Below are 25,250 nucleotides of genomic sequence, written 5' to 3' on the forward strand. Positions count from 1 at the left end.
AGAATTTGTCTATTACAAATTAAATTGCACGAATTGTCCTTCAAATGGACTGGTATTTAATTTTTGCCTTTAGCAATTAATTTTAGGAATAATTTCAATAATATACAATCCACCATAAAATATTATATCCAGGTAGTTATATTTTTAATTTACATCTGTATAGCCAACTTTTTTTACAATAGTGTTTATACACACGATATAAAACATTATACACTTACTGTAAATAATGTATTGATCTTATATAAAAGTGTATAATAATGTATAAAAGGGTTATTTTGGGTAATATTAAAAATATGAGTCATTTCAGGTAAATATTTTTTCCAAATAGACATAGGCTGTTATTTTTCCTAAATTTTATGCCTAGTGGCCATAAGTTTTTAATGGTGCGGAACATAACTTGTGAGATATTATGATGCAGAAATATAAATTTATACCCGAGATTTTTTTTTTCTTATGGACAAAAATTAAACAGCAATACAAAATAAGGGCATAAGTGACAATGAGCCTAAAGAATGTGGAGAAAGTTTTGGTAGGACCTACAGCACAAAATAAAAGATGGAATATCCAATAAAAACGTTAGAAAAACAACGCAATAAGAGAAAGTGAATACTTTGATCTACCAACAAAGGGGGCCACTTTTTTTGGACAGTCATTCAAAAAGTGGTATAGAAATCCAACTGAATGAATCCACCATTATTGACTTAATGGGGATATTTTGAGAATTACATGAATATTGCTTGATTTTTTAATATGGGGTCCACGTTTTTTTTTCTTTTTTCTTTTTCATGAGTTGGAGGTAAAAAAATAGTACCACCTTTTTTTTAGACTGTCTAAAAAAAATAATATATTTTTATGTTTAGAAATCATTTAACTTGATTTAAATGAAATGATTTAAATTTACACAAATATCTATGACTTGTTTTAGATCACAAGTTTCAAAGATCTTTCCTTTCTTTTTTAAATTTCGTGCCTAGTCAAATTATGTCACATAAATTAGGACAGAGAGAATACCTTTTAGTAATATAATTATGGAATTTTTATTACAGAAAGTATTATAATTCAATTAATTGAAAATATCAACAAATTATTTTACTTAGTCCGCTTCTCCCATATATGACTTTCCTTATTTGGTTCTCCAATTGAAAGATTTGGAGTACACTTTCTCCTACCGAGTTTTATGCCATCATCTCTTTCTAATCAACAATATTGAAAAAAGCATTCATGTGTCAGCATCTGCTATAGTCTTAAATTTTTAAGTATAGACCAACTTCATCATTTTAAGAAAATATATGTATACGTTTCTTGAACGTTTATATTTCGTCTTCTCGATGTTATTCCTCATTATTTGTGTGAGACGTATGTATCTAAACTTTATACCCAAAGGTATAAGTTTTAAATCTTTTGGTTTTATGACTTCTTTAGCTGTTTTTATGTTCAATTTGAATCACTATTTATTTTTTCCCGAATTTCTCTTCTTTAAATTTTCTTTAAGCGCACCTTTACCATTTTCTAAACTTATTATCATTATTTAAATGTCCTATTTTTTTCTTCTTCACGTGGATCCCACCTTAATTTTTTTTTATCTCTACTATTATGGAAGAGTGGGCCCCACCTTAAATTTGTTTTTTATTTATTTATACTATTATAGAAAAGTGGGCCCCAACTTATTTTTTTTAAAATTTCCACTATTATAGAAGAGTGGGCCCCACCTTAATTTTTTTTAATTTACTATTATAGATGATCGTTTATATTTTGCCTTCTTGATGTTATTCCTCATTATTAGTGTTAGACGTATGGTATAAGTTTTAAATCTTTTGGTTTTATGATTTCTTTAGCAGTTTTTGTGTTCAATTTAAATCGTTATTTCTTTTTTCCCAAACTTCTCTTCTTTACATTTTCTCTAAGCGTACCTTTACCATTTTCTAAACTTATTATCATTATTTAAATATCCTTTTTTTTTCTGTTACAATTGTCTCCTACTTCTTCAGTGGACCCCATCTTAATTTTTTTTTTTTTTTTGCAATTGTCTCCTAATTCTCCACGCGGACCCCGCCTTAATTTTTTTAATCTCTACTATTATAGAAGATTGGGCCCCACCTTAATTTTTTTTATTTTTTTTAGAATTTTTCTACTATGAAAGAAGATTGGGGCCCACCTTTTTTTTTTTTTTTTTTTTTTTTTTGGTTTTGGTGGTGACTGACGACGAAGAATGGATAGTAGAAATATAGTTGGGCCTTTCGTAAGTTTGTTGTGCTGTGAATCTGGTGGAATTAGTTTGTTGTGCTGTGAATCTGGTGGAATTATCTCCTAAAAACAAATGAAATTTGGCCTTACAATGTCGAGAGGGTCCAGAATATTACGTACCAAATTTAAATTCTTTTTTAAAAAGATAAAATTTGAAAGATAAAAGCTTAATGCATATGCGGCCCCTTAAACTTGTGTTTTTTTTTTTTTTTTTTTTTTTTTTTTTGGCACCTCAACTTAGTGTTGGTCCTATTAAACCCCCAGACCCGTCCTCAAGTGTGTCTATCAAACACAATCTGACTTACACAGTATTTCATCTTAATTGTAGCAACATGCTAATATACATTCTAATTTAATTATGCCATCTTTTAGCTAAGATTAGCAGCAATTGAGAGGGAAAAAAAGAGTAGCTCTTAATTAAGCGAGCAGTGGAAGAGCAGAACCAGCAGAAACCGACACATCCATGACCTAAAGAATAGCTTACCACATGTCTAAAATGTTTCTCCACCTTCATATCCCCAATTTAATTTTTGCTCTAATAAAAATTAGATTTAGGGGATTTGATAGATACACTTAAGGACGAGTTCAGGGGTTCAATAGAAACAACACTTAGTTGAAGTGCCAAAATGGAAAAAAGGGGCAAGTTTAGGAGCCCGCATATGCATTAAGCCAAGATAAAAAAAAAATGGAGGGAAAAGTCTCTGTAAAAACAGAATGTGCCTTACGAGTGTATTGTAAATGGAATAATATGGCATTCTTCATATGAAAAACCTTTTACTACTAAGTATGAAAGAGTTTTACAAACAAATTAACATTGAGGCCTTCTCAATTGAAGAGTCTAACTTGATTGGCAAGTGACAAAGGACAAGGGCTTCACAATTGCCCTACATGGCCAAGCACGTATTGTGTTCACAAGCATAAGACAAGTGCAAGCTTGAGGATTGGATTGTATCCGCGAAAGGGCACTTGGTGCGAAGAACATACATGTCCATAGCCAAGTTTGGGTGTACATAAAGACAAAATCCAACACATAATTTTACACCTCGCACTTTCAGAGCATGAGCATATCACGTACTTCACCGTTGTAATGGAGCATTGGAGACGTCCATGAAGTTTGGAAGGTACAAGCCATGGAAAGTATGTAACAACGAAGTAAAAGATGAATTAGGATCTCGTAAGTCGTAATCGGCAAATACTATTTTGAAACACAAGAACATGGCCATTATCAAGTATAATAAATGATAAATATCATGTATGGAGAGTTTCGGAAGATTTCGAGATCAAGCAAATTGAAGAAAAACAAGTTTGGCGAAAATTTGGAAAAAGTTGGCAGAATTAAGAATAGAATTTTGGGTCAACTTTGGAGGGGTATATCTCCAGGTATATGAGGAGTTTTAAGGTGTTTCAAAAGCCTAAAATGAAGTTCACCGAGTCTAGTTTTTAATGCAAGAAACCGCTCATCGATAGGACATCGGAGTAGAGAATTATAGACGTTACAAACTAAGCTGACAAAGCAGAAACAGGGCTGCTACAATACTGCTACAGTACTGCCGACTTAGCCACTATAAAAAGGGGTTAAAACCCCATTTTTCTTCATCAAAACTCTCCACAATATTCCAGAAATTTCAGCCAAATAGAGAGCTCTTATACCACCTAGAAGTGAGGATTTTGAGTGGAATTCAGGCTACGGAATATTAATCGAGGCCCGGACAATGTGTAGACGCGATTATAATTTCAAATTTGTGTTGGAGATAGCTTGGGAACAAGTAAACATTGAAGATCTTGCTACTTTAGTAAATATAAGGTATGAATCCTTGAATCTTTTTCTTTGTCAACATTGATTAAGGAATAATTGCAAGATTAAAGTTATAGTTGGTTGTGTTGGTGTTGTTGGCTTATGGATTGAGGTTTGAAGAGAATTTTGGATGAAAATACATATATTTATCTTGTAGGATGTTGAGGATGTTGTTATTGAAGTTGTTGGTATTATTTGGGAGCTGTTTTGGTATTTGGAGGAAGTCAATGATACGGGGGAGATGCTGCCTGAATTTCGACAGAGTCTAAAAGGATTTTAATTAAAGTTTTGAGACAAGTGTATGATGACGAGCCTAACAATATTGCGAATGGTTCTATATGTAGATTACGAGGCTATGAATGATCTTAAGTGAATTGCAAGACAGGAAGTAAGTTGGAAGTCGAGAAATTATCTTCGAGGTATGTTAAGGCTTGCCCCTTTCTTTCAAAGGCATGATTCCTATGGTATGGTTTCATAAATGATTCCATAACTTATTTGATTTTAAAAGTTAGAAGTTTATGACTCCAAGGCATAATTCCTTTCCCGATAATCCATAAATGTTTTCCAAAATGCCATATTTTCCAAACCAGAGATTTATGATTCGTGAGCTCTTATGATAATGATGAACATTTTTTTTTTTTTTTTACGATGATAATGATGATGTCAAAGATGAGAATATTTTCTATGATGATTATGATGATGATGATTTTATGGTTAAAAGTCTCAAGTTATGAGATCAATGCTTTTCTGAGATTATTGAGCTTATCTCACGATTATGTCGATTTTATTCATTGTTGTTGATCTCACCTTATAATAATTGTTCCTTCGAGGTGAGATAGAATGATGATGATTATTCCATAATATAATCGGAGGTTACCGACCTTACATCACTCCGATGTATTTATAGTTTTTATTTGGCTCCCATGCATGCTTTATATATGTGTATGTATTTTCTCACACCGCGCCGCGCTATAGTCGGCCGGGCATGGCACGTAGATGTGCACACCACTGCAGTGGGCATGTTATGATATTGCCCAGGACGCGGGAGGCCCGGACGCGGGCTAGTGATGATAACACCGAGCCTCAATGGCCGGGCATGATACTATATATATGACACCGAGCCTTAATGGCCGGGCATGGTACTATGTATATGTATAGAAATGTTTTTTTTTTCAAGGCTAAGCCTGCATGACATCCGTCTTATGAGGCTTTTAGATGTACAGGTTATCTCTCTTATTCCATGTTACCTTTTATATCTATATTATGTTGTTATTCATGCCTTACATACTCAGCATATTATTCGTACTGACGTCCCTTCTTGTGGACGCTGCGCTCATGCCCGCAGGTAGGCAGGGAGACGGATCAGACCCGTAGGTCTTCTATCAGAAGATTCTCAAGAGCACTCCACTTTTTTAGGAGCTGCAGCCTACTTGGTATAGTCCTTATGATCATTTGTATTCCATGTAGAGGCTCGTTGACGTGTGTGTAGAGTTAGATGTTTTATAGCTCCACCGGTTCATAATGTTGTATAATATATATTAGTGGCCTTGTCGGCCTTATTGTGAGCTCTTGGTACTTTACTGTTAGCCTTGCCGGCTTTATGATATACATTATATTGTGCGACCTTGTCGGTCCGCATATGTACATATGTCTTTGAATGAGTAGATAGTCCTATTTTGGGCCTTTTCTGCGTGCAGGTGTTCTCGAGTTATGATTTATAATATTCAAAGTAACGGATGAGTCAGGTGGTTTTCGGCCTACGGGTCGGAGCCCGTCATACTCCTGGTAGGGGTGTGACACATAAAATATGCCGCAAGAACATGATAGATCAAGGCTGGAGCCTTAACATTAAAGGAGCACATTGTTGAAACTAAACCTCTGAGACAAGTTTCGTTACATACACAAGACCGTGCTAAAAACTTGGAATAAGAGAAAGATGGCTTGTAGTCAGATAGACTATCAATGTCCCATGGTGTTGTGAACCAAGCTGAGTCTATATGGGCCTATGGGCTAGAAATGATAAACACTTTTTTGAGCGGATTGTCCTTCAAACGCGCTGGTCTTTAATTTTTGACCTTCACCTAAAAAGTGGCCAAAAATAACCCCGGCTCATTCGCAAGGCAAGATTTCGCGAAAGTTAGGTATGTTGTAGTTCCAAGTTAGGCCTTATAAGGCATAACTTTTGTAGTTCTAAGTTATGCCGGACAAGGGGTAAAGTATGCCTTAAGGCATCTATATAGAAACTATGCCTTAAGGCATAACCTGTTTTACGATTTTTTTTTTTTTACTTTGCTGGGATTCTACATATAAGGCCTTACTTTTGCCCGAATAGGCCTAATTTGGTTCGGAATTATGCCTTGTGATTTTTTATTTTTTTTAATACTCTGCTGGGGTTCGAACACAGAATCTCTGGGATATTTTCAGCACTTATAAAGTTCCGAATGGCAAAAATTAAAGACCAACAATTTGAGGGGCAAAAATTAAAGACCACCCCCGAATATAAGGGCATTTGTGCGAATGACCCAATGATAAATAAGACTGATCCAGCTAGAATTGTGGGACCGAGTAAAATGCTGGAGAATTTATTTTAGTCAAATAGGATCATGGATTATGCGAATTGTGATGTTTAGTGTTCTCTCTCTCATCTCTGCTTTGTATCTGATTTCCTCATCCCCTTCTGTATCAGTCTAATTCTCATCTCCTTTTTCTTATCTATGTCATTTCCATTGCTATTTTTCTTGTAATTCTGTTTAATAATTACAATACTGCAAATCAATTTCCTTGTGTGTGAAGTGATTATTTCGGATTTGTTACACACGAGCTATTGTGTATTGGTTGACACTAAGGAAGAATCAGCCCGTGACAGTTGGTTCCCATCGTCAACCCTACAAATAACCACCATATGATCTTGGCCATTAATAAACCAAAAAGAAAATATATATATTTCTATTATTACTACTATATATAAGGGAGAATACCAATTTTTTGTAGTCCTTACATGGATTTTTTGTCTCTTTTTACCCCTAATTAAAGTTTTTATTACTTAGTGAACTCTTACACATTTTGGTAAATTTCGAGAACCTCAAGGGCTTTTTTTATGCCACTAAAGATGATGATGTCATGGGAAAGATTAGTGGTCCCCACAAAATATGCTTATACATATTTGAGTCTTTTATGAGAAATATATTAAATTTGTTTAAAATTATATATTTCCTTAAGAATTTATTATAGACACTTAAAGAATATAATTATCATGTCAATCAAATTCTATAATATGGGCTTAATTATTGAATTAAAATATTATTTTGATAATATTATTTATTATTTGTTGATGTTAATTACCAATTATCATTTGCTATTTAAAAATTTCTTTGTCCAATTATAGATAAAAAAAATTATTTTCTCCTGTAATTTTTAATCGTACATGCTGGCAAAAATAAGTAATTAACAAAGATTTCACTTAAGGTAAGATTAGGTTTAAAATCAAAAGAATAAATACAAATATACTATCTTTGTTAAATATACTTAAAAATGAATCGAAATTGTAAATTATAGTCCGAAGTACGTCAGTTAATTATGCAAATTAAGAAGAACTATAAAATATTATAGTTATAAAAACACTGTAGTTAAAGAAACCAAACAATAATAATACTAAACAATTGCAAAAAGTAGTGTATATTTTTTACCTTTTTAATATTAAAATATTTTGTAAAATACCGTATAATCAGAGACAAAATAGTTAAATTCAACATGAAAAAGTTATTACAATGTGAATTTCATAAATGATTTATTAAATTAAGAAAAAGAAAAAGATATTATTTTTGAACATGCATCCTTTGGAAGGAAAATAAAAGCTTAAAGTAAGAACAATTTAATTTTATGGAATTTCAATATTTTTTTCGTGTGTTTAATTTGAGAAAACATTTACAAAATATCTTGTAATATCAAGGGTCTTAATTATTTATATTTATTTATAAGTTATCTTTATTGATTTCATCATACAACAATATTTTTCGGAGTAAATACTTTTGACATGAATTGAATATTGTAATATTTTTTGGTAAAAAAATAAGTAAGTTTAATTCAAAAAACAAATGAAATTAATTTAATATATGAAAAGCCGAATTTGGATCATCGGAGATTTTAGTCTATAAATATTTAAGTAAAATAGCAATTAGAAAAGCCAATGTTTGATTTTTTTTTTTTTTTTTTAAAATTAATATATAAACTAAAAAAATGTTTTCCCTTAACTTTCGGATAGAAGTCTATTGAAAATATCTAATTGATGTTGGAAAAACAAAGGAACAATAACAGAAAAAATTTACAAAATATCTACAAATTGAATTTTATAAGATCAATTTGTAAATATAGGTAGATTTTTTGTAATGACACTAGTTTATACTAATAGAAGAGCCATGATCAGAACGACCAAGGGCAAAAATGTAATTTTGCTCGATGATATTTCAATTGCACTTCATCACTTTTCCGCTCCAAGTTTATCACACCACTGACAACCATAATCCGTAAGTATCTATTCTTCTGCTATTTTTTGTCTTTTCAATTTCTCTTCAGATTACCTATTTTCGTGGTTGTTGAAGGAAATATTAAACTTTTAGTTAAAACAGATTATGGTTGTAACTCCATTTGCTTTAGAATCTTTTCAAAATTTCAAATTTTGTTCATACCGAATTTGATTGCTTTATTTTTTTTTTTCGTTTCCAGCCACGAAAAAATCACTTTTCGTTTTCATCTCCTGTTAATTTCTTCCATTTCCATCTTTTGGACCTATTTGTGGAGGTATACCTTGGTAATTTGGTGCTAATACTTGAGTTCTTGACCTAATTTTTATACAAGGTTGTATTTCGCACAGGTGATTAAAAGGCATGCCAGCGGCTCATTAGTGAGTTCATTAACAGCTATTAAGCTATTGGCCAACACCTAATGTCAACTTTTTAGAGGAAAAAAAAACACTTTTTCTCTGAAGAAGACAATTGTTTGAATCAACCTTTTTGCAGTTTCTTACTTGTCCATTTATAAATGCTGGCTAGGGAAGGTTGCTTTATCACAAAGAGAACTATCTCAGGTATATGATAGAATGAAGTGCTGGTCAAGAGAAAATTTGGGCTTCCTTTGTTTCCAAGTTACTACTTATCTTTCGGGCTAATCATTCAGGTATATTGTTATATTTACTGTTGTAACTTTCCTAGTAAAACTTCTGTTTGTTGTATATTAGTATATATATGATTAAGTTTATTATTATTGTGGTTAGCTGTTGAACTGTATATCTTAGGAATTCCTAATTAAAAGTGTTTTACCAAATTTGGTGCATATTCATGTACGAACTACAAGTTGTACGTTCAGCATTGGTCTATAAGCACAGAAAAAAGGTTGGATGCATTTAATGTAAGGCATAAGCACAGGATCTCACAGGTTATGAGGTTTCAAAAGGAAGTTGGTGATTATAGTTATATGATGAATACCATTCACTTAATGGAAAGGGGTTGTATTTAATGTTCTAACCTTTTAATCATTAATCATCAGTTCATTTGAAATAAGCAAGCATATATATTTTTGTAGGGGTTGAAGATTACTGTTAGTGTTAAGGTTCTTGATATTTGGCACAAATATCATGTTTTGTGTCATTTTACATCCTACTCTTATGACTTTTATAGCTTAATTCATGATGCAATCGTCATATTTGAACTTATGTCATTATATTTCATGTGTATAGGTACGATGATGACAAACGATGGAAAACTGTGCTTAAAGTGATTGATTTTGGAGTATATGACGTTAGACGAGGTGACGAGTCGAAGACCACAAGTGATAAACTAAAAGAAAAAAATTGAACTGAAGGTCTTGCTTTTCATCCGCATCGCGTGAAGAAAGCGGACAAAATCAGCTCCATGCATTACCATCAGGCTTTCCATCCGCATCGCGGAAGGAAAGCGGGAGGCCTCAGAACATTGCGCGATTCATCTGCATCGCGAAGGAAAGGGGTTCGCGCAGCCTTTCCTGCTTCGGCGGGATTAGGTTTACTTATTTTTTGTTTTTTCCCTAGACTATATATAGACGTTTTATTAGCTGAAAACGGTGTGCTGGGATTATTCAAAGACTTGTAAGCCACCGTTCTATTTTCTCTCTATATATTTATTTTATTTTTCATCCTTTTCAACCGTAGATTATTCATGAATTCTTTTGTCTATGATCGAATCATGAGTAGCTAAACTTCTTAATTCTAGGGTTGTGGCGAAAGACTTGAAAGTTGGTTTGATGATAATTATTATCTATTGATTTTCCATATTTTTGGGTTGCTTATTTATTCTTGATCTTAATTGTTTGATTATCTGGCCTATAGTTAGACACTATCTGTGGTGCGCGAATTAGACTTGAGAAAGGGAATTCACGTACGTAATAAGAATAAATAGAGTTTGTTCGATTTAATCGTTTTACTACTGAGGATAGAGATATATCCTTTAGCCCTACTTAGTTGAATATGGAGAAATAAATGCGTTCTTGTTACCTTTGATGACCATAGAGATATAGGCGTTATAGTAACATCTACAGGCTTGTGAGTAGTTCGAGAGAATATCATAAAGTATAATTAACCCGTCAACTAGTAACCCAGGAAATAAAATAGGTGGAATTGTTTGAAGATCAACTGGATTGTCGAAAGCCATGACCCTAGATCTTTCTCTTATCTGATAATTCTTACAATCTTTGTCAAGATATTTCCAGTCACAAAAACACTCATCACAAATTGTTTACTTTTCAGTTTTAGTTTAGTACAATAAACATCTTGATTTTCACTTTCTTGAATAGTGTCATCCGAACTTGAATTAGCTTAACAGTAGAATCTAAGTCTCTATGGGATCGATATCTGAACTTAACAGTATATATTACTTGTACGACCACGTGTACTTGCGTGTGCGATTGGGAGACGAACACTGCAATTTATAATTGTACTGGAAGCAGTGTCAGTTGTACCATAAACTTGGCCAAATTTTATTGGACATTGAATTTCTGTGGCTTTTTGACAAACACGTGTACTGTACTTAGTGTTTCACCAAAGCACCTCTGCAAACACAATTTCCAGTTTCCACACACACAAATTTCCTTCATTTGCCACGTAAAGTCGTCTTCTTCCCTTGATTTCTAGGGTTTTTCTTTCCCTTTCACTACGTGTGTCACTAACAGTGGTCGGGTTTTTCTAACCTCAAATTTCACCCGAAGACAATGAAAATCTGGACAGAAGAATGCAACAGGTAGCTCTGAATTTCTACGGTATTGCTGAATACTATTAGGTGAATAGTTTTGGTAATATATTTTGAGGTTGGTAATATATTTTGAGGTTTTTACTGAGACATGCTCAAAGCCAGATACAATTCCCTCTTCTGTTTAATTTCGCTGAGACAGCGTAATGAAGATAAAATTTCGGTGTTCAATCTATTTATGTTGCTCAATTGCTCCAACGAATCCAAGAAATTAAACGGCACTATGAGGCCCTTTTATTCCTTAATATAATTGTCTCTTATTTGTTTCGTTTATTTTCTGAGCATAAGCATTCTCACTGATACATATAGGGAATTGTAACTGGCTTTGGAAGAATTTAGGGATACTATGCGACAATGGATACTGCTTGGTGAATCTGCCCAAAAGGTGCAGAGTTTATTGAATTATTTCTATCATCTTTCGTCAGAATATGACTAGGTTTTGCAAATTGGCTTTAAACAATTGCTATTGACTATAATAAAGATGAGGTGAATAAACTTATAACTCAACCCCGCTTTCTTATTGACAGTTTGAAGTGGTTGTATGGTGTGAATTGATATTCCGTATATAAATTTATACTACATTTTGAAACACTTCATGATGAATGGATATGTGAATCTTGAAACTTTTTACGTTTCAATGAGCTTGGTGTGATTAAAAGAGAAGACAAAGTTGTTTTATATTATCTGTTAGTTATTAACAATCAAAAAGAATATATGTTGGTTATTCCAAAAAGGCTTATAATTGTCCTGATTCAATTAGTGCTTTTTTCTTCTTGGAAGGATAATGCAAAACATTATTTTTCCTTTTAGATGAGTTTTCACTTTTAATAGCTTATGTATATACCAATGAGCCATTTCATATGTGATTTCTATGGCATTAATTCGTATAGTAGATATTGTCGACTAAAAGGTACAAAAGAAAAGAGGTATAAGAAGAATGATTAACCCAAAATAGAATTAGACTGACTCAAAATTCTATCAGCACTGTGAGATGAGTGCTATTGGAAGGAGTAGGTGGTTTTTGTGGTTTCAGGGATATTTGTGGCTAGCATCCCACAGTGAGTTAAGGCTTGATTTTCCGAAACTGAGTATTTCCATGTTCAACATAAAGTTTATATGGAAGATAAGGTTGTGATGCTCATTAATCTTTATTTCTACGTTTGATTTTTCTTTTTCTCATGCGAAATATATTCTCTTGAGAAGATATGCATAATTAGAAACCTGAAGCTTTGATGGAATGGAGAAATGCCCAACTTTGATGGGATGGAAAAGGAATAAGGGGAGTGGAATTTCTAGCTTTCTGGAATGAGGCTTTGACTTCTCAGTTGTCAATTAAGTTCCATGTTTTTTGTTGGTAAAAAGGCATATACCATTCAAGATTAACTGTATGCCATGGGAGGGAAATGATGATTGTCCTACTATTACTGCTTTTTCTGCTTTTGGGCTATACTCCACACTGCCAATATGCTAAAAGCTCTAGAGCTTTGACCTACAGTCGAGGTGAAAGCAAAGCAGTTACAAAAACGAGATACAGGGACCGAGTGGAAGAGTTAAAATCTATAGGCCTGTCCGACAACATCTATGTAGTTGAAGTGCAGGTACCACCAAGCTTAATTTTATTTTTTCTTCAATATAGCTTTAAGTAGCCATGTGACTAGGAGGTCACGAATTCGAGCCGTGGAAATAGCCTCTTGTAGAAATGCAGGGTAAGGTTGCGTACAATAGACCCTTGTGATCTGGCCCTTTTCCGGACCCTGCGCATACCGCGAGCTTATCGCACCGGGCTCCCCTCCCCCCCTCCCTCTTTTTTTTTTTTTTTTTTGATAGCTTTAAGTAGCCGGCATTTACTGTGTTTTAGAATATTATTATCACTTAATTTTATGTTTCATTCTGCCAAACGAGTGAGCTCTACGTAAACAACGATCCATGTACATTCTTATGATAATGCTTTATATGACATCTTATTGCAATAGGAATATATAATCTGGGAAGAAAGAATCTCCAGGTCATTATTAGTAGATGAATAAGGATGTGTAAGATGGAATGAGATTCATCAAACATTCCAACTAGAAATAAATGCCAATCAACTTTACAATGATGGAACCATCTACTAACATATATGTGTCCTACCTATAAAATATGGTGTAGACTAGAGAGAGGATCACGACTAAAAGAATCTGATCTCATAATTGGTATATGCTTATTAATTTATCCATGAAAAGCCCTGTGAAATTGAAATGAGGAACACACTTTTTTTGTAAATTGTGGTACACTGTAGCAAAATGGCTTTCTCCATCAAGGAGTTATATACATGAAGGTGTTCTCAGGAGCCTTTAGAAACTAATTGGTCCTGTATGATACCATTGACAGACAGAATTTAAGTAAAGAGGATTCTAAAGACTCAAACCATTTAAATATGACTTGTGTGAACTGAGTCAACAGTGGTAAATAAGCCTGCAATATTGAAAGTTCATGAAAACAAAAGAAAGACATAATTACTCTGAGCTGGAAATGATTTACTTTTGGAACGATTTTGCTCTACATTAATTGGCAGTTGAAGTTTATCAATGGAAGTCGGATTTGCCGGAGACATTAGCATGGAGGATAGCGCAATATGCACTGGACAATTCCAAGAGCACAGAGCATTACACCCTTTCTAGGGTGTTCACAATGGTGGAAAGTATGATCATATTACTGTCAATTTTAGCCAATATTTGGCCTTTATAGTGCTGTGCTTTTTTATGTCAGATAACTTACTGCGAGAAATTAGAATTTAACAATTCTTAGTAGTTGTAAACAATGATCTTCATAGGTTAGATATTAGTTGAGAAACAAGCAAGAAATATGTATGTAATTTGATTCTTTATGTTTGGTCTTGTTTGATCATTCATTCATTCATTCATTCATTATGAAGCTATATTGTTTTCCCTTTCTGTTCTTTTATCTTCAGTCGTTTCTACTTTCTTGATTTGGGCAGTGTTTGGCCTTTGTAATGCCCTGCTTTTATTGTCTTTTCTGAAATCCATGAAGAAATTTTTTACACCCCGTACCTCGGAGAAGCACTGGTTAAATTTAAATGTAAGTATGTCGGGTTACGACTAGGTAAAACAACTTTGGAGTATGAGGAACGAGACATTATTAAGTATATTGTTTAAATAAAGGATGATTATGATCTCGTAAGTCGTAATCGAAAAAGACTATTTTGAAACACAAGAACATGGTCCTTATTAAGTATAATAAATGATAAATTTCATGTACGGAGAGCTTCGGAAGATTTCAAGATCAAGCAAATTGAAGAAAATAAGTTTGACGAAATTTGAGAAATGTTGGGTAGATTTTTAGTCAACTTTGGAGGGGCATATCTCCTAGTATATTAGGAGTTTTGAGGTGTTTCAAAAGCCTAAAATGAAGCTCGTCGAGTCTAGTTTCTAATGCAACAAACCAATCGTTGATAGGACATCGGACTAGAGAACTATGAACGTTACAATCTGAGCTGTCAACGCAGAAACAGGGCTGCTACAGTACTGCTACAGTACTGCCGACTTAGCCACTATGAAAGGGCTAAAAATCCCATTTTTCTTCATCCAAATTCTCCAAAATGTTCCAGAATTTTTAGCCAACAAAAGGGGCTCTTATGCCCCCTAGAAGTGAGGATTTTGAGTGAAATTCAAGCTACGAAATACTAATCGAGGTCCGGGCGACGTGTAGACGTGATTATAATTTCAATTGGTGTTGAAGTGAGCTTGGAAACAAGTGGATATTGGAGATCTTGTCACTTTAGTAAACATAAGGTATGAATCATTGAATCTTTCTCTTTATCAACCTTGACTAAGGAATATTTGCAAGAAATAAAAGTTGTAGTTGTTGTGTTGTTGTTGGGTTATGGATTGAGGTTTGAAGAGAATTTTTGATGAAAATATATATAAATATCTTGTGGAATGTTGAGGGTGTTGTTGTTGTTATTATTGGTATTAATTTCGGCTTCTTTACGGAAATAAAGTTATTAAATAGTCGTATCACAAGTTGGTTAGTTGAGAAATTTAGAAAACATCGTGTGGGATGTTTTAGGAGATATATTGGCATGGATAATGGTATTGATGATGTTGGTATTGTTGTTGTTATGGTTGTTGATATTACGATGTCGGGCTAGGCATATAAACAGGGGAGATGCTACCCGAATTTCGGCAGAATCTAAAAGGATTTTAATTAAGGGCTTAAGACCAGCGTATGATGATGATTCTAATAATAGTATGAATGAATGTATGTGTAGATTACAAGGCTATGAATGATCTTAAGTGAATTGCAAGACAGGAAGTAAGTTGGAAATCGAAAATTGTCTTCCAGGTATGTTAAGGCTAGTCCCCTTCTTTCTAAAGACATGATCCTTTCGTTATAAACCTTTGTGTCGTACCCGTAACGTCATTGACTCCGCAAATGCTAGAAGTCCACGAATTTTATGAGGTTATTGAGTTTCTAAAAGCATGATTCTTTTCCTACCAAACCATGTATGAATTCCATAAAAATTTTCATTTCCAAGAATGTTAGAGATTCATGACTTTTAATGGTTTCATGATGCTAAAGATGAATTATTATTTTTATGATAACCATGATGATGATTATGAGAGATTTATTTATCCAAGCTCCAAGGCATACGGATTTCATGTTATTATGAGATAATTTTTATTCATAGAAATTTTCATGTACATGAGCTTTATATTATTATTGTTAGAACCCATATTTTTGTACAGTGGAATAATCCGGATTAATTATGATAAGCTAAGGACAAAACTATTTCGGGATACAAATTCGGGATTCTTGACCTTCGATTTTATTTTGAGATATAAGTTGTGCATGAATTTATTGGTATGGAACAATTAGGAAAATTTGGGATCAAAAGTGATAAAAATTGGAAGTTGAAAATCATCCACTTTTCCATGTTGGCCGTGTGAGTGGATTGTGGTGCCCACACCATTTTTGTGTCATCTTTTGATTGGAACAACTCATTAATGTGGGCCAAGGAAATTGTACACTTCAAAAAGGGGTTAAAAGATGACCACTAGTCATCTTTAGTTCATTTCAACACTTGCAAAAAAAAAAAAAAAAAAATTTGAGGACCTCTCCATTGAAGGAGACTCTCGGCCAGCCATAGAAAAATCCACTCCCATTTCTTGTCCTTCTAAAATTATTTTGTTGATGTAAACCCATTATTTTGAGGTCCCTAAGTAGCGTGGAAGCATCGTTGGAGCGATCAATCCATTATTTTTCATCTTTTGGAAACCCTAGGCTATTGGAAAGTTGAAGAAGAAAGGTAAGCATTCATTATGTTTTATGTATTGTGAAGGTTGTATGCTTGTTGTAGTATGTTATAATGGAGGAAAATCATGAAATATGGAATGTGGGAAGTGAGTTGTGGGTGTGGTGTTCTAGCCGTGTAGTGTGTGTGTGTTGTGTTGTATTGAAGTGATGAATTAATGTTTAATTAGTATATTATGATCATGGTAAGGTGAAGAACGATTGAGAATTATCCATATATGTATATGTGTAGTGTTGGTCGAAATGGGTCATATTATATGACAATGAACGAATCGATATCGCTTAATGTTTTAGTCGTCGTCGTTGTGAATTCTATGTTGGAAATGAATGTTTAATGGCTCAAATTGATATTGTGATTGTTGCGGACTGATTTGGAGATTTTTGTGCATCTAATGTAATTTGTATATTGATGATAATAGCATTGTTAGAATGTGAATTGTGGATACAAATCATGGTTTGAAAATGAGGAATAAATTGAAGTGAGGTTCTCGGTTAGGGGGCTGTTTTCGGCTGAATTGGAGAAAACTTTGGGTTGTTGGAAATGTTGTATGAATTGCTTAGAACGTCTTTAAATGTTGTTGGTATGGGTTCGGGTTAGTATGTGAATGTATAAGCGTCGATTTTGGCTTGAAGGTAAGTCGCCGAATTGAATTTTATGAAAGTTGATGAATGATGGAAAAGAGAGCTATTATTACTTTGCCTTTCGAATTGATTATCGATGTTGCTAGGTTGGTTATTGTGGTTGTTGTTGTTGATTTTGAGCGAGTTAAATTCTCGGGGTGGCCTATTTGCAGGGGAAATGCTGCCGAATTTTCTGTAAAATTTAATAAATAGTTGGAATGAATGGTTAAGTGCCCTTAGCTAATGTTTGGTATTCGTTGGCGTATTTGTAGACCTTGGGGAGCCCGAGGCGTAGATTGGGATTGACTTTCGATTGGCTAACTTGGAGAGCGTACGAGGTATGTAAAGTAACCTCCTTTCTTTGGCATGCCTTAGTTAAACATAGGCTATGACACGAACTTCGAGAAAACTCTATTCTCGCAATCCGAGCATGTTTATGAATCGCAGTTGTTCCTTGGCATTCCTATGTTGATATGACAAAACATCGATCCTTATGTTCTTGGAATTTATAAATTGTAAAGATTTCATGAAAGCTGATTTTCTTTGAATTTAATTCTTTAGCGATTCCAAAACTTCAAACGGCCATATCTCTCACAGGAAAGCTCGGATTGCCTTGAAATTTTCGTAGGAGATTATACGATATAGAATGAGTATGTTTTTCCATAAGCGGGCCCAGCTCGGGTCTATACTCGTCCGTGGGTCCCGCGACGCCCTTTTCGTAATTTCGATAACTTTTGAAAGAAAATATGGTAATTATTATTCCGATTCCAAGTATGGCTATTTTACTTATCTTTGGATTTATGATAATGATTTTATGCATATGATTACTCACTACTCCGCTCGTGCCTACTATGATATCGTTCGCGGTTTATGGGATTTCGTTGTCATGTGCATTATGGTATACTCGGTGTTATCTTGTGTTCATGGTTCACCGAGTTCCTCGCTCGAGGGCCGGGTTCCACTTATATTTGGTGTGATGCGTGTGTATGGCGATATGCCGTGTATGATATGTGACGGAGATTCGGAGATTTGAAACTTTACGGTGTTATCTTGTGTTATGGCGCCATTGACGGGCGGCGACCATATTTCTGTGCCTATGCATGATTTATATTTTGAAGTAACTTTTTGATATTTTGGAAATGCATTTACTTTCTGTACCTCTATTTCGATTTGACTCAGATTTGCACACTACATTTTCTACGCTTTGCATACTCGCATATATATTTCGTACGGACCCCTTTCTCCGGGCCGCGTTTCATGCCCGCAGTACGGACGCACGGCTTTGGTGATCCACTTTGTTTAGGACACCCTCTTCTGTTGTTGGAGTGCTCCCCATATCCCGGCATATATATATATATATATATATTATATATATATATATATATATATATATATATCGTCGTTGCATTGTATATATTTGTTCATGGGTACGGCGGGTCTGTCCCGTCATATGATTCGTCTGTCGTTTAGAGGTACGTGGACATGTTTGTGGGTTGTGCCTACTTCTGTACGGTTGTGTTTGTATATGTTGTGTTTGGGCGATTCCATTCGCCGTGGCAGCCTTGTCGGCCCACATATGTTTATATGTTGTTGTGTTGGCCCTGTGCGGCCTTTGTTGGTATTTTCTGTGTACATGGTTATTTTGGGATAGTCCAAAAAACAAAGGAAACTCTGCCGAAATTTTTCTAGAAATTATATAAATTTTGTCGTTAAAACACGTTATATTCGTGGATGCGTTTGATATAATCTGAGGCAGTGTTTGACAGTTGTTTCTGTATAAACCGTTTGTATGTGATTCGGATCCGACGATTGTGTTTGGGTGCCCAAGTCGGGCACCAGTCACGGCCTACGGGGTTGGGTCGTGACAATTATGATGATTATGAAGAGAACGATTTTATGTTCAAAGGTTCCAAGTTTATGATTTCAATGACGATATAAGAATATTGAGCTATCTTTTGACCTTTCTTAATTTTATTCATTGTTGTTGGTCTCACCTTATAATAATTGTTCCTTCAAGGTGAGACAAAGCGACGATGATTATTCCATAATGTAATCGGAGGTTACCGACCTTACGTCACTCCGATGTACTCATAGCTTTTATTTGGCTCTCATGCATGCTTTATATATATGTATGTATTTTCTCACACCGCGCCGTGCTATAGTCGGTCGGGCATGGCACGTAGATGTGCACACCATTGCAGTGGGCATGTTATGATATTGCCCCGGACGCGGGCTAATGATGATAACACCGAGCCTTAATGTCCGGGCATGATACTATATATATGACACCGAGCCTTAATGGCCAGGCATGGTACTATGTATATGTATAGAAATGTTTTTTTAAAAGGCTAAGCATGCATGACATCCGCCCTACGAGGCATTCAGATGTACAGGTTATCTCTCTTATTCCTTGTTACTTTTCATATCTATGTTATGTTGTTACTCATGCCTTACATACTCAGTACATTATTCGTACTGACGTCCCTTCTTGTGGATGCTACGTTTCATGCCACGCAAGTGTATACAAATGAGTACTAGAGGATATTGCTAGAAGATGTTCCAGCTGGATTGGCGAGCTCCATTTCCTTCCGGAGTGTTGCCGAGTCAGAGTATCTATGTTATGGTATATTGATTTATGTTAGAGACTTTGCAGACAGAGTCACGTATATAGCATGTCAGTCTTGCAAGCGGCTCTGCAAGCCGATGTATCATTATGCATTATGTTACAAATTTCATATGATTACAGATTTTACTTGATTTGAGAAAGACGAAAAGAATCTTTTTGAAAAGCTCTCCTTATGCATTTCATTTCGTGATTTAAGAGTCCAGTGAGATTATGAATATAACGAGAATCAGCGGGTTCGCTCGGCTCTAAGTAAAGGGTCGGGTGCCCATCATGCCCTATCAGTACTAGGGTGTGACAAAATTGACATGTACCAATTGTTGATAGTTGTGAAAAATTAATTCTTTGGTTATAAAGTTTCGATGGTTACTTAAGGTTGCTTATGAAGATTTTGGAATGTCTACAGAAGTATAGACAATTGACATTAACAGCAACATAAATATGATGTCTACACAGTGTAATCAACATAACTGTTGGAAGCACCAGACAGGAGCGTCTTTGCTTCTACAAGCATCAACTACGTATTGTACCTCATATGCTTTGCCAATCAATAGTGTAGCACAACTTTGAATTTTGTCGAGGTTATTGTGTCGCTCTTCTGCAAGACTGTAGATCTGGTTGCAAGCTCTCAAGTTCCTTCAGAACTATTTGAATTCCCGTTTAACGAACTTGACTGTATCTGTTGAATCTCCAGTTGAGCAAAAAATAAAGTCAAGTCGTTCCAGACGATCAAAAAGACAACTCTCTGAAGACAGATATTGGTTAGAAGACATCTTTTCTCACAAGTGGTGAGTGATTAAAAGAAACTGTGGTGAAGTTTGAACTGCAAGGAGAAGAAGGAGAGCAACTTCGATGGTTTGATACTAAGCCTTTACATACAAAACAACATTTTATACTACCTGGAGCTTAGGTTCTTTCTTTCTCTTTGAATTCCTCTTTGCTGAGAATTTTATATTCCGTATCAACTGTATTAGTTGCCAACAATCGTATAACCGATCCACAAATATTTTAGTTATACACTGATACTCAACTATCATGACCTGCCATATGCGTCCACGGAATTAAATTTCAATTCACATTTTATACAGCAATTTGCATTAGTTGTTACGTTAAGGACAGTTGACTTTAAGGAAGAGCAGAATCATTTACCAATCACTTTTTTCTGTTTCTGTAATATTTATTCTGTTTCACCTAATCTTGACCCTTCTAAAGGGTCAGGTCTTTTTCTATTAGGATTGGATAACTTATATTTGATTATCTTAGGATTGGTCCACTAAAATTTAGTTTTACAGCTTAAGCAAATATTGGTAGACTATGTATGCAGTTTAAAATTATAATTTTAGATGCAAACTTCTCAATAACTGATAATAAAATGCTCAAGCAAAGCACATAGGTTAGTGATTAGTACTAAAAGAAAAATGGACTAAAAATAACAAGTCTGCAATTTTTTCAGCTAAAAGCATACAGCGATGGAGAGAGTGATAAAAAAGAGAGTAATTAAAGTATGGGCTGCATGTTGCACGAGATTCCTTTTGTTATAATGTGCAATGACGAGCTAATAGAAATTTGCATTTCATATCAATTTTAATGATAAAGATGGTAGACTTCAGAACAAAGAGTAATTAAAGAATTAAAGTCATCTCTCACCATTAGAAATACTCATATGACATTGATATAAAGTATCATATATATCACATGGATCGATTAGTTATCAGATTGACAATAGACTTTAGATATAGAAGGAAACTTCTATCATATATGATCACATCATGTTGACAAATTGAAGAGTATCTATTAAAATGAGAAGAAAAAAAGTCTAGATATATTAGAGACAGCTCATATAACTATAGTTCAACTGAGATGTTTATTCATAGATACATATGAGAGTTAAGGAGAGAAAGAGAGATTAGGGAGGAAATTACTCTGTTCGAGAGAACCAACAACTTAGAAGGGGCGCAATGAAATTTTTACTACAATTTACGGAACTAAACAATTACCAGTATGGGATCACTCAAAAAAATGAAAAAGGTAAACACAAAATATAAGAAAAGTAGCTTGCTTCCATGGAAAATTAACTCAAAAGCATTTCTCCTTCTCCATCTTAAGGGGATGCAAGCATAACCTTGAAACACAAGATTTATCTCTAACCAATTACAACTTCCGCATCTCCTCCCATTTTCATGTATTACTTTTATCTCCCACTATCTTTTTCATTATTCTACTTGTTTTATTTTGTAAGAAATGAGTAATTTTTTCCTCTTCATCCAATGTATTTGCAGCCCAAGGTTGTCCACCTCGTCAGCAGGTATGAACATTATATGATCGGAATAGAATTTCCTTTTGGCCCAGAGGCGGAGCTAGTGCTTTCTTACGGGTTCGACGAACCCGATAAACTTTGGTCTAACTTGTGCAGCCTTGTATCAATGAATTCATTGAATATAGAGATAATGATCAAAAATAAACTTGAACTATCAAATTTTTCGCGAGTTTCACACCACAATTAGTAGTTGTTCACTTTTATTCTTGATCTATCACCATGTACCCCTTTTCATACCTGAACTATCATCATTTATGTATCACCATTCGGTTCTTTGAGCAGAGAGAGAAACCAACAGAAAAGAGTAGAGAGCCATTTTTTTTTTTTTTTTTTTTGTGTGTGTGTGGCAACTAATTACAGGCTGCAGTTATAGCTGACATTCGTGGCGACATAAATCATTGCGCTACTAAAAGGCGACTTCAATTGTGGACTCGAACGGCACCTTTTTAATATATAACATACTATGAACAACCGATCTATTTAACATAGAATTGCTAGTGAAGCATAAGTTAGAGCTCAAAATTAAAAAAAATTGTATTACTTGATGAAGAAAAAGAAGAGTGATGCTGTTGATGCGATTGGAGTGGCTACATCTCCCCAGTATTGTGCTTTTGTCCCAATTTACATGACTCTAGAATAATAATTTAACTTTAAAATAGTCCGTCCCACATTTTTATACAGTATTTAATAATAATCTAATTTTAAAATTATCATTTTTTATCCTTAATGAAATAATTATAAAATATACATTTTGTGACTAGTGAAGAGATCTGAGTATGGGGAATGATATTGCCGGATTTTGACTTGGAACACTACAACTAAAGGGTATTCGATGTGAGCACCTCCACCCACGACCGATGGTGTCCGGTGGTTCGAGTCAAGCAAGTAGGAAAGCATAAACACTATAAATCATAAAATGGGGAGTAAGAAAAAAGGTATCAAGGCTAGAAGCTGTTGGACATATGTTGGTACAAAAATATAGATAGCAAAGGATACTACTTGACCTATGCCTTCAATCCTAAGCAGGTTGGAGTTGACAATTTGAATTCTCCTTTGTCCATGAAAAAACTCGATTTAAGTATATCTCGATCAATATTATTTAAAAATTTCTAGAAGTTCTATATATTTTCTATGAGTACATAATTTTCTAACATGCCTACAAGCCTGTTTAACCGAACTTCTAATCTTGATACTACAAAATTACCTTATTGTAGCTTTTGTTTCACATTTATTTCCATGGAATGACTTATTATTTTGACTTAAAAATATCTCATTCATTTGGAATTGTTTCCTTTCTTCTCATTCTCCACTAAAATTGCTAAATTGGATGTAGAAATAGGAGGGACAACTAGTAGCCCCCATTATTGACTTATGCATTGAGTTGAGCTATGTCTTGTTCGTAATTATATCGACTTAAATCAAAGTGAAACATCACTTGAAAAGGTAATTCGTCCATTGTAGATTTCTTTGAAATTTCCATGGAAAGACTTTGTGTATTGACATGAGTGAAAAACTGGACTATCTAATTTTTATCGTAGCAATTGGATTTCTTGGAATTCCACAAGACTCTTCGAGAAGACTGACTCCCCTAACATTCACCAAAGGAAATTTCCATGAGAGGACTTGTGCATTGACTTGAGCTAAACGTCTGATTATTTTACTTTTAGTTTAGCAATTGGATTAGCTTATTGCATTCATTTCAACAAAATAGAAATAACACCACAAACAAAATGACAATAAGGTGATTCATTCAGATTTCTTTGGATTCCACAACACCTTCGAGAAGACTTGACTCCTTTTAGCATCCACCTGTCTTGTGTATATATATGTATCATATATCATGAATTTTGATTTGTGAATAACATAAAAGAACAGCGTTCTTGCTTTCTTCTCCCAAATTTTTACAGGAGTAGGATATTTCTTGCAAAAATGGGTTATGGACACCTCCCTTTTCTACTATCTTTCTTTCTCTGTCATGAACTTGCTTTTTCTTCATCCATACCTCATCTGTGCCCCAAGATCAAAGTCTTGCCCTTATACAATTCAACCGCACCCTTGTTGTAGACGCTAATCCATATTTTTTATTCGTGATTTCAAAGGTCGTAAATCTTATCCAAAAACAGTTCACGGAATATGAACAGAGATTGTTGCTTATGGACGTGGGTGAAATGTGATGAGTTTCTGTCTTATTATTGAACTTGACCTTAGTTGCAGCAGTCTTATTGGAACAATTGATTCAAACAGCAGCTTATTCCAACTCTCTCATCTCCAAAGGCTTAACCTTTCTGGGAATTTCTTTGATTCAGAAATTCACCCTAAATTTGGGAGGTTTTCGAGCTTGACTCATCTTGATCTCTCCTACTCATCTTTCAAAGGTGAAATTCCTTCTGAAATCTCCCATCTTTCCAAGTTACAGTCTCTTCTTTTATCGGGGACACCACATTGGCTTAAACTTGGACCTCACAATTTTAAATTGCTCCTCCAAAACTTGACCCAATTAAGAGAGCTTGATCTTACTCGAGTAAATATCTCTTCAACCTTACCTCCAAATTTCTCATCTCATATTACAACTCTGAGGCTTGCTTACACAGGATTGCGAGGGATATTACCCGAGAGTATCTTTAACTTGCCAAACTTGCAAGTTCTTGACTTAGTTGGCAATGATCACTACGGTTATTTTCCAGACCAAATGGTTAAATAGCTCATCTTGAGGGAGTTATATCTCTCTCAAGTGAATTTTTTTGGTAATATCCTGCCTAAATCTCTTGGCTATCTAACTTTATTGCAGTCCTTGGACCTTTATTCTTGCAATCTCTCCGGGCAGATTCCGAAATCTCTTTGGAATCTCACCCGCCTGTGAGTCCCTCGGACCTCGAGACACCATCTTCATGACCACCCTCCTGCTTACAAGTGGACTCATAAATCCATTCCATCTTGTGCTATCAAGTAACTCCCCGAATGGAGCAATACCATCATGGGTATTCTCACTTCCATCACTTACTAAATTAGACTCAGTTTTAACCACTTTTCGGCGCCAAGGATTTCAATACAATACATTAGTCC

General features: G+C 34.6%; 2 long non-coding RNA genes across 2 annotated transcripts in view; both read left to right on the forward strand.

Annotated features, from left to right (window-relative positions):
- LOC132040236 (uncharacterized) overlaps positions 1-25,250 on the forward strand; it is a 99,734-nt gene that overhangs the window by 59,895 nt on the left and 14,589 nt on the right. The window lies entirely within an intron of this gene.
- LOC132040793 (uncharacterized) lies at positions 11,407-14,179 on the forward strand. The gene is made up of 3 exons (XR_009410781.1): positions 11,407-11,698; positions 12,557-12,911; positions 13,868-14,179. It is a non-coding gene; the product is annotated as an uncharacterized LOC132040793 (long non-coding RNA).

This window comes from Lycium ferocissimum, chromosome 12 (assembly GCF_029784015.1).
Source record: "Lycium ferocissimum isolate CSIRO_LF1 chromosome 12, AGI_CSIRO_Lferr_CH_V1, whole genome shotgun sequence".
In the NCBI taxonomy this organism is placed as follows: Eukaryota; Viridiplantae; Streptophyta; class Magnoliopsida; order Solanales; family Solanaceae; genus Lycium; species Lycium ferocissimum.